Raw genomic sequence first — 13,093 nt, 5'->3', positions numbered from 1 at the left:
AGTGGAACACTTTTGCAGGCGGGAGGGAAAGTTCAATGACGCGAAGTGTTGCGACACAAGCATGCCGTGGTGCAATGCTATGCAAAGTTTGCACACCTCAAGTTGAGCACTTTGATGCCACATACCAGAAGAAGAAAACTGGTAGAATAGTGCAATGCTCTGCAGATCATGGGTCTATTAGCGCATGGTGTGATGCTCTGCAGATCCTGGGTCTGTTAGTGCATGGTGTGATGCTCTGCAGATCCTAGGTCTGTTAGTGCATGGTGTGATGCTCTGCAGATCCTAGGTCTGTTAGTGCATGGTGTGATGCTCTGCAGATCCTGGGTCTGTTAGTGCATGGTGTGATGCTCTGCAGGTCCTGGGTCTATTAGTGCATGGTGTGATGCTCTGCAGGTCCTGGGTCTATTAGTGCATGGTGTGATGCTCTGCAGGTCCTGGGTCTATTAGTGCATGGTGTGATGCTCTGCAGGTCCTGGGTCTATTAGTGCATGGTGTGATGCTCTGCAGGTCCTGGGTCTATTAGTGCATGGTGTGATGCTCTGCAGGTCCTGGGTCTATTAGTGCATGGTGTGATGCTCTGCAGGTCCTGGGTCTATTAGTGCATGGTGTGATGCTCTGCAGGTCCTGGGTCTATTAGTGCATGGTGTGATGCTCTGCAGGTCCTGGGTCTATTAGTGCATGGTGTGATGCTCTGCAGGTCCTGGGTCTATTAGTGCATGGTGTGATGCTCTGCAGGTCCTGGGTCTATTAGTGCATGGTGTGATGCTCTGCAGGTCCTGGGTCTATTAGTGCATGGTGTGATGCTCTGCAGGTCCTGGGTCTATTAGTGCATGGTGTGATGCTCTGCAGGTCCTGGGTCTATTAGTGCATGGTGTGATGCTCTGCAGGTCCTGGGTCTATTAGTGCATGGTGTGATGCTCTGCAGAACGGTGTACTATGGCTACTGGTACGGTCTAAGTGGCTTGTAAATTGTACAGTATTTTGTCTATCAGTATAGAGATCTGCTCTCCACATGACAGCGGTGGTTATATCCCCAGTAATAACACGGACAACAGACAAGACCTGTACGGCAGCTTTCCTGTGCCGACTGCCGAGTGTTTGGATAGTAAATAACCCCATCATTAACCCCTTACTAGGTTCGTCCTGTTTTCCTATGTCACTTTTTTAGAAGGCGTAACTTTTTTTATTTTTTTTTTGCACAGCTTCTTTATCTTTTTATTTTTTCTCTTATTTTTTTATAGGGACGGAGGGGCAAGTTATTTATATTTTTATGGAGCAAAATCATATACATATACTTTAACTGAAATATCAGAGGTGCTGAAGGCGTCTCTGATCCACAAAACACAAAGACCTACTCCACTTGGGTGAGGGTCACCGGTTAGTCCCTGTTCACACCTACGTCGGTGTTTCTGTTGTTCTGCTCCATCAGAGGAGCTAAACAACAAAAATACCAGAAGCGTTGGTTCCGTTGTACGACGGACACCACTGGCGGCTGATGGAACCCATTGACACAGCATGCTGCGTTATTGTTTTTGGTATTTTCGGCCGGATCGGTGACGGAGGCCCCTAACAGAGAATTCAACGCAGACGTCAACGACGCCTTAGAGATCCCAGCAATCTTCATTAAAGTTTACCCCAGACCCTTAGTCGCTCTCTCTCGCCGCTATTCAATCACACGATTTACCGTACAGAACTCACAGCCGCTCAGGGCGTCCCCCAAATATTTGTTTCCACAATTGTCACTCTTACACCATTCGTTCGATGAAGACTCCTCAGCACTTCTATAAGAAGCAATCAAGTTGCGGATATTTAAAAGGACAACTCCACCTTCAATGGTTCTCCGACGGCTCCAAATCCCCCCCACCCTGCTGCTCAACCATGAAAGACCTGCAAGCTCTGTGGTCGAGAGCACTGCTGAACCGGTCAACTAGAGCCAGACCAAGCCAAACGTATAATTCATAGGCATCGACTACGTTATTATCCAGCCTTACTTGTATGTTGTCAGGCAACAGGCGGTGAACGCGTCGTCCCTCGGGTGGTAGATCAGGCCTGTTAATTGTACATGTGTGATCATCCGGCTGCCCTTCATGAGACGACGCGGGGACATGTGAGGAGTATAAACCCCCCCACAGAACGCAAAACAATGACCCTAGTGACAGCACGATCAGTGGGGCGGGAGCTCGTCAGGATCTATAGCTTCTTGCTGGCATAACATGCTGAGACTTGTGGTACTACAGCTGCCACCCACTATCGGCCACCTTTTATTCCTATGCCGATCAGGAGATCTGAATGTCATAGAGGTGGGTCCCCTGCTTGGGATCCCCCTCTCGGAGCCACGGCTTTCCCAAGCAAAATAAGCCGTTTGCTGGGGGGGTTTCTGTAGCCGGACTTACAGGAATCCGCTGATCTCAGATTAAAGGGGTCGTCGGGGATGGGAAAAAAAACCTGAAATGCGGATTTCGTGCAAATTTTTTATGCTAATTCTGCACCAAAAATCTGCAGCAATGGACAGTACAACACATGAGGATGGGGCTTTAAAAAAAATGTTAAAAATCTGCGCGGATTTTAGGGCGTGCAGTGGATTTTCAGATCCATTATGTTTCTGAACTGTCACAGATTCCTTAAAAATGACGCCATGTCTGAACTCGCCCCTAAACTTTAGGCCCCTCCTGTATGCTGCTATAAGATGTAGCATTTTCCCCTATTTCAGACAGCTGGGTGCCCACATGCTTTCAACCTCAGTTAGTGGGTGAGATGACGGCCGGCACCTATTAGGCAGCATTATAGAGGTGGATTACATTAGGATGGCACCCGGGCTGCTACATTAAAGGGTTTGTCCAGGATTAGAAAAACAATTCTGCTTTCTTCCACAAACAGCTCCACACCTGTACACAGGTTGTGTTTGGTATTGCAGCTTAGCTCTATTGAAGTGAATGGAGCGGAGCTGCAATGCCACAAACAGAAGACAACATTAGAATGTTTGAACAATATACTTGGGTACATACATATCCCTTCACAAAGCTCCATCCTGGTGAATATATGGACCATCTGGTCTGCTGGCCTCCTGCCGGACAGGTATTCCTGATCAATAGCTGCCCATCCCCCACCTGCCGAACCAGCTGATTTTATCTATGAACCTCAATAGCTAAAGTCGACCTACTAAGCCCAGTACTACCACCCTGATCAGAACACCAGTTCTCTTATCTCCGCTCCTATGCAAACAACAGATCATATACTCCCAATGTTTGTCTGAACAAATCCAGGCCCAAAATGATAACAAGGCGGACTGATCAGAAGTCATTGGTCCGGTTGGACTGGTTTGAGATCTTTGATAGGCCACTGAAAAAGGTCAAATGGGCTCCTGGATTAATCTGAACTTCTCTGTGAGTCAATGCGGGGACCCTCTAAAGGTCCTTTTAGACGGCCCTATATTTTTTGTGAAAACGAGCGCTGATCGACTATATAGCGTGTTGATCAGCGCTAGTTTGCTCCAATCACAAAGAGCTATTATTGGTAATGTATGAGGACGAGGGATCGTTCCTTCCATCAGTCGTCCCCATACATTTCGGTAGCACATCTTGCTGCCGAATAGCGACAATTTTATCGGCCACATAAAAGATCCGATCAGCTGATGAACAAGCGTTTGCTTGTTCATCGGCTTATCATTGCGCTATTTACACAGGGCAATGATTGGGACCGAGAATGCATATAAAAGCTAATTTTCCCGATCCTTTACCCGTGTAAAAGGGCCTCTAGGGTTGCTCTGTTGGACCCCGTCTGTCCGTGTAGAATATTCTCCGGCCACCTGGAGCATGACCTCACAAAAACGGCGGATTACAAAGTGAATCCAGTGATCGCTGGACCCGTAGCGATCAGTGGATTCAATGGATTCTAATAGTTTTAAGTGGGGTTTAAAGAAGCACTCCGGAAAAAAACCAAAAACCGCTGGAGTGCTGTGTGTTGAGAAATCTTTAAAAACCTTATGATTTTAACAAATGTTTTATTAAAACTCTGCAGCCAGGCTTTTCGGGATTAAGCGGAATCTGGTAACAACGTTTCTAATATCTACGTTGACCCCATATGGACGGCTCATCCGAGACACTAAGGCTACGTTCACACACTACACTAAAAACATCTGAAAATACAGAGTTGTTTTCAAGGGAAAACAGCTCCTGATTTTCAGACGGTTTTGAAGCCAATCGCGACTTTCGCAGAGTTTTTTACGGGCGGTTTTTGGAGCGGATTTCTATAGTCAATAAAAAACGGCTCCAAAACGGTTGCGTATAAAAACGGCCCGTCGGAACAGAACACCCTTTTTCCCCATTGAAATCAATAGGCAGATGTTCGGAGGGGTTATGCTTCCTATTTTTCTGCAGTTTTTGGGGCGTTTACAGCCCGAAAAACGGCCGAAAATAGGCCGTGTAAACATAACCTAAGAAGAAGATTAAGGGAAGTGATTTATCTATTAAAGGGGAACCAGTTCAGCGGTCTAATGATTCACTAGAGAAGCCGGACATTCCGGTTACTACTCACACTTGTAGCGGCTGTTCACTGTATTAGGAGCCTCACGCAGACGTCAACGATGCCTTAGAGTTCCCAGCAATCTTCATTAAAGTTTAACCCCAGACACTCTTAGGCCTTATTCACACGAACGTGTGCGTTTTGCACGCGCAAAAAACTCATTTTTTTTGGGCGCGTTGCAGTTCCGTGTGTCATCAGCGTTGACTGCGTGATTTTCACGCCTATGGCATCCTTATGACACGCGGTTTTGATGTTTAGAAAAAGAAATTAAGGAAGTGCTTTTATTTTTCCCTTCATTTCTTGGTCTACTGTTGCGCGAATCACACGCAAGTGCGTCCGTGTGCCGCGCGTGATTTTTTTTTTTTTTTAAAAGGTTTTCTTTATTATCTTTTTCTCAAAATACAAATGTACAAAAGGGCAAAATTGCGCACAAAATCATACATAACATACTGACCAACCGCACTAGTTGGCAATGACAATCATCATAGAGAAAAATACAATTACAGTGCAAAAGCCGGCATGAAAACTTAACGGATCACAGGTGCATATAAGTGTATTACGAAGAAAATAGGATCAACATTTGACCGCCATTATTGCCAAAACAGACAACCAGTCACACGTCACTCACACCTGTCTATCAGACAACAGTGTCCGAAATCTCCATCCATCTAGCCCATATCTTCCCGAATTTGTCAGGACACCCTCTGCTAATGTATAATTTCTGATATAATGGTATATACTTATTTATCAATTGCAACCAATGTTCTATACTAGGACACACCGTGGCCTTCCATTCCATAATTATAACCTTCCGTGCACAGAACAAAACAAATCGGAAAAAGATTTTGTCATAATAGCCTTGTACTAACTCATTCATAATGCCCAAGAGGCACAACTGAGGGGAGAGAACCCGGGGAAACTCAAAGTTGTCATGCAGAAACTCTACAACCCTTGACCAGAATAGTGAAATCCTAGGGCAGGACCAGACACAGTGGAGGTACGTGCCAACATCCAACTGACACCTAAAACAGCTGTCCGACCCGGAGGCCCCAATTCTCTGAAGTCTAACCGGAGTATAGTCAATCCTGTGCAGAAACCGTGATTGTATCAAAAAATCTCGAGCACTAACTACGGAATCAAAAAAGGAAAGCTCCACCTCCCTCCACTCCTCCTCCGACAGATCAGGGATATCTCTCTTCCACCCCAGGTACGCCCTATCAAAGGGACGTTTTACAGAGGACAGCAACGGGGCATACGTCCGAGTAAGTGTCTTAGGAAGGTCTGGGGTGCCGAGTAGGTCCTCCAATCCGGAAAACCCCAAAGCTGGCGTGACAGATCCAAACTGAGCCGAGCAGGCATGTCTCAACTGGAGAGAATGATAAAAAAAACCTTCCTCGAGACCCCAAACCTCTCCTCTAGCTCAGAAAAGGAGACAAACTCGCTGTCCACAGAGTATATTTGGCCTAAAAATCGGACCCCTACCCCAGCCCACATCATCGCTCCCGGCAGGGACACCAGGTGAGGCAGCCATGGATTGTTCCATAACGGAGTCCTGGGGGAAACAGAAGAATCCGTAGTATCTTTTAGTTAGGCCTCATGCACACGACCGTGTTTTTGCGTCCGCAATTCAACCGCAAATCCACGGGTTAATTGCGGACCCATTCATTTCTATGTGGCCATACCCACTATCCGTGTTTTCACGGCTCTCCGCATGTCCGCAAATCCGTGCCGCAGAAACTCCGGACATGTCTTATTATGGGCCGCAAATGCGGTGCGGACATGCCAATAGAAGTCAATGGGCCCGTGGAAATTGCGGATACACCTCCGTGTGTCATCCGCAGTTTTGCGGATTTGCGGAAGTGTTGCTAGGCGACGACCGGGAATGAGTTCTGTCGTCATGTTTTACCTAGGCTTTTTTTTTTTCATCCGCATTTTGCGGATTACATACGGATGAACTGCGGAGGACATACGGATGAACTGCGGATGACATTTCACGGAACACGGTCCTGGAATTTGCGGACCAGAAAAACACTACGGTCGTGTGCATGAGGCCTAAGAGTTGTGCCTTCTTCTAGGCATTCGCAATAGTTTTTAACGGTAAGGGCGCCCGACACAAAGTTTTAAACCTATATAAGAGGTTGGTAAGACTCTCATAGGAAGTCATGAGTGCTCCAGCCAGCGCCGTGGCCGCATTACTTAAGTCAATGTCAATCCACCAGTGAGCCAGTACCAGCTGCGAAGCCAGATAATATAAGTAAAGGTTGGGCGCCGCCATCCCCCCCACACTCCTTGGGGCCTGCAGAAGACTGAGACTAAACCTGGGTATGCCGCCTTGCCAGTAACGCCGCGCGTGATTTTCACGCACCCATTGACTTCAATGGGTGCGTGATGCTCGAAAAACGCCCAAGTATAGGACATGTCGTGAGTTTTACGCAGCGCACTCACGCTGCGTGGAAAACACGGAATGTCTGAACGGCCCCATTCGCTAACATAGGTCCGTGCGCCGCGCGTGATTTTCACGCACGTATCACAGCCGCCAAACACATTCGTGTGAATAAGGCCTTAGTCTCTCTCTCATATCTATTCACCCACCCAAACCCCTTTATTATTTTTTTGGTGTCCAGATCTTCTCATTATGAATTACATCCCATATCAGATAAAACTAAAAATTGTAACGCCATATTTTTTCCTGATTTTATTTTCAGGCGTCTGTAAAATGCCAACATATTCCGCAGCGCAGTACATGGACTGTATCCACGTATATCCTTACCTATCAGATACACATACTGTATATACTCCCAGTACGGCCAAATTCACATGAAGCCCCTTACCGAGGACCTCCGTGCTCAGTGACATTAGGGCCATTTTTTATATCTTTCTTGACCTTTTTCAGCGTGTTCGGTCCGTGATGTACGGTCTGTATGTCGGCCACATTTCCCGGACCGAACACAATGCAGGGAGCCGGGCTCCTGGCATCATGGCATCAGGGCTACTGTCCCGTACTGTAATCATGTTTTAAAAAAAAAAATCCTACTTGCGATTTTTGCTGCGGAATCGCAGGTTTTCCGGCGCAAAAATCACAACATATATTTGTTGCGGGTTCATTACCTCCCCATTGAATTCAATGGGGAAAACCCACAACAGAAAAGCAGAGATTCCGCAACATAAATGGACATGCTGCGGATTCAAAAAAACGCACTGCATGTGAATTAATGAACGTTTTTTCTACGCTTTTTTTTTTTCCGGCTGTGTGTGGATGAGATTTGTTCAAATCTCATCCACTCTGCTGCTACTGTATTATGCTGCGGATTTTCCGCAATGAAATCCATTGTGGAATATCTGCCGTATTTACGCTACGCGTGAACCTGGTGTTACACAGACTTCTTGTCAGGCGACAGCTGCGGCCCATATACCGTACGTAGCCTCAGCCTTTATACGGAGATCCTGCTCTGCTGCTTACACAATCAGGAACCAAAGAATCTCGATTTTTATAAAGATTTAAAATTAGTCATATCTTACACTCCCCGTTTCTAGTGTCAGTTCACACAGAGTTTTTTGACGCGGAAACCGCGTCGGAAAACGGGCTAAAAAACGGCCGAAAATGCCTCTCTTAGATTTCAATGGGAGCGGAAAAACTGTCTCACGGGAAAGAGAAGGGACATGCTCTAGCTTCGGGCGTTTACGTCTCTGACCTCCCATTGACATCAATGGGAGGCAGAGAAAGCGTATTTCGCTGCGACCGTGTCAGGACCGCTCCGCGTGCCCTTACCCTTATTAGCTCTATAACATCTACCAAGATTACTCCCTCTCCTGCATTAGCATTGTGCTTTGTTGGTTTTCGGATATCCCCTCAGCAATCCGACACGAAGTAGATCATATCATTCTGGCTGCCAGATCGATGATCGCCAGATCGATGATCGCCAGGTCATGGAAATCTCCTGCGCTTTAACACTTGTGGAATTGGTCAATCTGGTAAAGTTTGATTATTCGGTGGAAAAAATGGTGGCTTAATTTAGCTGGAAAATTCTCAGCCAGGTGGTCTATTTGGCGTGACTATGTGACATCCGGGACTTCCCCCGCCTGTTCTGCCCCAATCTGGTGAATGGCGTCTCTCTTTAATATATTATTATATCAGCCTTATCTCTTCTTCACATATTGGGAGTTATACCCTTTAACGGCGGCTCTCAACGGTCTCCAATCGCACGTGGATTCGCTTTCAACCTTGGAATACTGTTTGCTGTTATTTTGTTGTTATCTCACAGCTCTATGTCCGCAGTGCGACGCAGCGTATACGGTGTATCTTTTGCTCGGCCACGTTGGCTTCACTGTTTAACATGTTGTATATGTGATTATAAAATCCTTATGAAATTTAAAAGGAACCAAAGAATCTCTTCAGTTCAGCGCTCCGTAATATTTACACTGCACGGATACGTTTTCGCACGCTTACGTTTTTTGTTCTAACCTCTACAGGCAAGTAGATTATAGCAAACTTCGGGGTGGGGGGGGGGGTCGCATTACAGATCCGTAATACAGCCGAGGGCTAATGGTGAGGAAATTATCCTGCACGCCTTTGCCCTATGAATTCTTCAGCATAGCGCGCCGTCCTGTATATGGTGAACTATACGGGTGGTCATAAAACCGCCTACCTCCGCTACAGGCTGCATGGAATTTGCACCCCGGCCATGCTGCATTATCTGACTGCTCGTAAAAAAAAGAGCAATTTTGCCGGGTTCACATCAGCGTTCGGATTTCCGTTCCTCTGCTCGGTCATAGAATCGGAACAGCGAAAATACCGGAAGCTCGGGATCCGTGACGGAAACCATCGGCGCCCGCAGAACTAATTGACTGTAATGGGTTTCGACGGTTCTTCCACGTGGTTTCCGTCATTTTGCCAGACATAATATTGCAGCGTGCGATCTAAAGTGTAGGGGTATCTTAGGGCTGTGTCCACACTGACGTTCAAAGCCGCAGTCGCTCTTTTTGAAGGAAAGAATAGCGCAGACTGGAATGTCATTCTTGAAGTCAAAATCATCCGGATCCAACGGATTCCATTAAAGTCAACAGGGTCAGTCAGGATTTACGTATATATATGTTTGAAAACAGCGATCATGACGCCAGTGTGAACACAGCCTTACTCGAGCGTCTATGAGACATCGCACTGCCACCCCCTGATCTGTGGGTATGCCGCCACTAGCACCAGCAGGGCACCAGGAAGCTAATCCATCACTTCTCTACGAGACGAGGGAAATTGAAATTAAATTGCTGAGAGATTTGCAGCATATGTAAATATCGCTCGGGTGAAGATGACCTTTAGCATCATCAGCCTATTACATGGCACGATTATTGGATCAGGCAGATATATATAGAGCAGGTTTATAGGGGTCTTCCCACCTTACAAGATGGTACCATAGTCCTAATATAGACGGAAATGAGGGGGGAGCATCCCCTGAAATCACCGCCGATTTCAAGAACAATTTCCGGTCTACAGCGCCTGTTCAGATCCGACTGACACAGCTGGGGAGTTCGTTATAAGAAACAGCTCTGATACACTGTAACGCACCATGCACCTGTGTCAACCGGATAAGATCAGGAGAGATTTTCCATCTCAGGATCTAAACAATGAAGGTTTCCATTTACTGACAGCAAGCAGAGAACCAGACAAGGGTGAGGAAGTATGGTAAAAAGCTGCATGATTGTTGCCGAAGGGAGGGAGGGGATATCGTGAGCTTAGACCCCCACTGAACACTATAACGAGGAGTTACTGCCTATATAGCTCGAAGACCCCAAAATCTCTGATCTAGGAGCGGAATATTATGGCGCCGTGAAGACCACTACGGTCCCCTTTGTTCAACTGATCATAAGGGGGGTTTCAAAAGATTTTAAATTGTAGCAAAATGTAAAAAAATTAATGAACATTTACAATACGATTTGTCGCGGACGCCTGAAAAATGTCGATCAGAATTTTTTCGTATCGGATTATAGGACATGTACGCGCTAATTGTAGCTACGACTGGACATATACGATGGGACTGTATATTAGATGTCAGGTTATGGCTGCTGTATCTCACCTCTCAGGGCAGGGTCCTTGGCATCTCCTGGTATGGATGGTGTAGTATGTAGACGGCTCAGCTGTGTTGTCTTTGTGTAAGATGAGGCCTCAGGCATCGGGGTTGACCCTGCGCTCTCCTGTCGCGTCGTCCAGCAGCTGCTGCAGCCTCCCTCTGGTCATGATGAGAAGAAGCTCAGGCTGACAGGAATCCGGGCATGGCTCGGTAGGCAGCAGGCGGCACAGGTGCAGCAGGAGCTTTGTGGCAACCAGACAGCCGGTGACGTCACCACCCTCCCCAGAAACAAAACGCAAACATCAGCCTCAGCCAGCCGCTTCCGGGTTAGGTCACATGACCCAGAGCGTGTCACGTGATCGGTGGATCTCTAGCAAGGAGACTGTAACAGCAGAGGAGTCACCGCTGTGCTGGGCGTCACGTGACTTGTGGCTTCTTTATGTAAACACTGGGGGAGGGTTGTGTTGTTTTTTTTTAATCCCCCCCCCTGAGCCCATCTAGTGTTGGCTGTCAGTTATGAAGGGATTAAATGTAGTTCTATGGGAGCTGGGAAAAAAAATGCAAAAAGACACAAATCCCCATTTACACAGCAACCGTGATGCGGATTCCAGTGATGGCTACCGATTCCAGTGATAGCTCACTGGCCGAGGTTTTTTGACACGTAGTGTAAATGCTGCGGAATTTCCGCAACGGAATTCTGTCTGGAAATTCCGCAGCGTTTACAGTAGCAGCAAAGTAAAAGATGTAGAAAATTTCATGCCGACAATGCGGTAAAAAAAAGGCAGGAAAGTCGTGCGGAAAGTGTTCTGCGGTGTAACTGCTTTTCCGCCACAAAAAAAACGCAACATCTGCTATTTGTTGCGGGTTTTACCACCCTGTTGAATTCAATGGGGGAAAACCCGCAACACAAAAGCAGCGATTACACAAATATAATTGACACGTTTCGGATTTTTTTTAAAAACGCTCCGCAGATCCATTTCTGAGCGGTTTTTTTTCTGCTCATCATTTCCGTTCAAATCTCATCCACTTTGCTGCTACTGAATTAGGCTGCAGATTTTCAACCAAGAAATCCGTTGGACTTATGGACCTCATAGAGTGGGTTCCGAGCTCTGGTGGTCCTGACCTGTCCGTTCATTACAGACCTGGCTTCCATTCAGAAGGACGTTGTCTTTATGAGGCGGCACCTTTTATTTATATGCATTTTTATTATGGGGAAAAAAAATTAAAGAAAGGTGTTTTATTTATTTTTTACATTTTTTTAATACCATTTACGTCATTGTATGGGTTGTTAGGGAGAATACAATAACCATAAAAGAACATGTTCATTCATAAGTGGTGCAAAAATAAAAATTTTGACTATGTTTCTTATATATTCTGAATAGCCCCATTGAAACCAATGGGTCCGTTTGCTGTGTATTGTTTCAACGCACAGAACACGGACGAGAATCAGGCTTGTCAAAGATCCCATAGAGACGGATCGAAACGTTGCCTGCCTGGGGTGAATAAACACACCACTTTTTTTCACCAATTTCCTTGGAGTGCTGCCTCTTCATTTTTTGGGATTTTATATATATATATATATATATATATATATATATATATATATATATATATATATCTCTTGGATGAACCAATCTACAGTCAGCCCTCTTTGTCCATGTACAAGCACAAATTAACTCAATAATAAAGTGATATAAATTGAGCTCCCGCTAGTGATGGCAGCCAAAATTCTATCTTTCAATTCCATGTCTATGCAGGGGACATAGAGCTCTATATCAGAGCTCCGGTCACTATAAAGTTATATTCAGAACAGACCTAAATGGGTTGCCCTATCAGGAGGACAGGACATCGAAATTATACACATTTAGGAGCTGAAAGTATGAACAGTATACAGTAAGCTCCCTCTAGTGGTGGCTGCAGGTAGCCAGAATAATATCTTTCACCTCTATGCAGGAGATTTGGAGCTTTGTGTCAGGAAAAATTGAGCTCCGACCACTTTCAAGATATATTAAGAAATTAAAAAGCACTACATTTTAGACCTAAAAATGACACGATGATTCACTTTAAGGTGTAAACATTCATCTTAATGTTGTATTGTTTCTGACAATATCTATCACTTATAGCTCTTATATAGTTCCTATAGATATGTATATAGATTTGCTTTATTCTCTGGATTATATGTCTGTCACCTGCAGTTCCGCTGGGGACGCGGTTTCCATGCACAGGAGGGGCTGTAGTTCTACAGTGAAGGAAATAAGTATTTGATCCCTTGCTGATTTTGTAGGTTTGCCCACTGTCAGTCATGAACAGTCTAGAATTTTTAGGCTAGGTTAATTTTACCAGTGAGAGATAGATTATATAATTTAAAAAAAAACAGAAAATCACATAGTCAAAATGATATATATTTATTTGCATTGTGCACAGAGAAATAAGTATTTGATCCCCGACCAACCATTAAGAGTTCAGCCCCCTCCAGACCAGTTACACGCTCCAAATCAACTTGGTGCCTG

General features: G+C 45.6%; 1 protein-coding gene across 1 annotated transcript in view; it reads right to left on the bottom strand.

Annotated features, from left to right (window-relative positions):
- Positions 1–10,934, bottom strand: part of ABCA3 (ATP binding cassette subfamily A member 3) — a 36,449-nt gene extending 25,515 nt beyond the window's left edge. Inside the window, exon 1 of the mRNA XM_075830419.1 lies at positions 10,590–10,934. The gene's annotated coding sequence lies outside the window, so the exon portion shown is untranslated. The remainder of the gene's footprint in view (positions 1–10,589) is intronic.
- Positions 10,935–13,093: the final 2,159 nt, after the last annotated feature.

This window comes from Rhinoderma darwinii, chromosome 6 (genome assembly GCF_050947455.1).
Source record: "Rhinoderma darwinii isolate aRhiDar2 chromosome 6, aRhiDar2.hap1, whole genome shotgun sequence".
In the NCBI taxonomy this organism is placed as follows: domain Eukaryota; kingdom Metazoa; phylum Chordata; class Amphibia; order Anura; family Rhinodermatidae; genus Rhinoderma; species Rhinoderma darwinii.
This window is presented reverse-complemented; position numbering and strand designations above follow the sequence as displayed.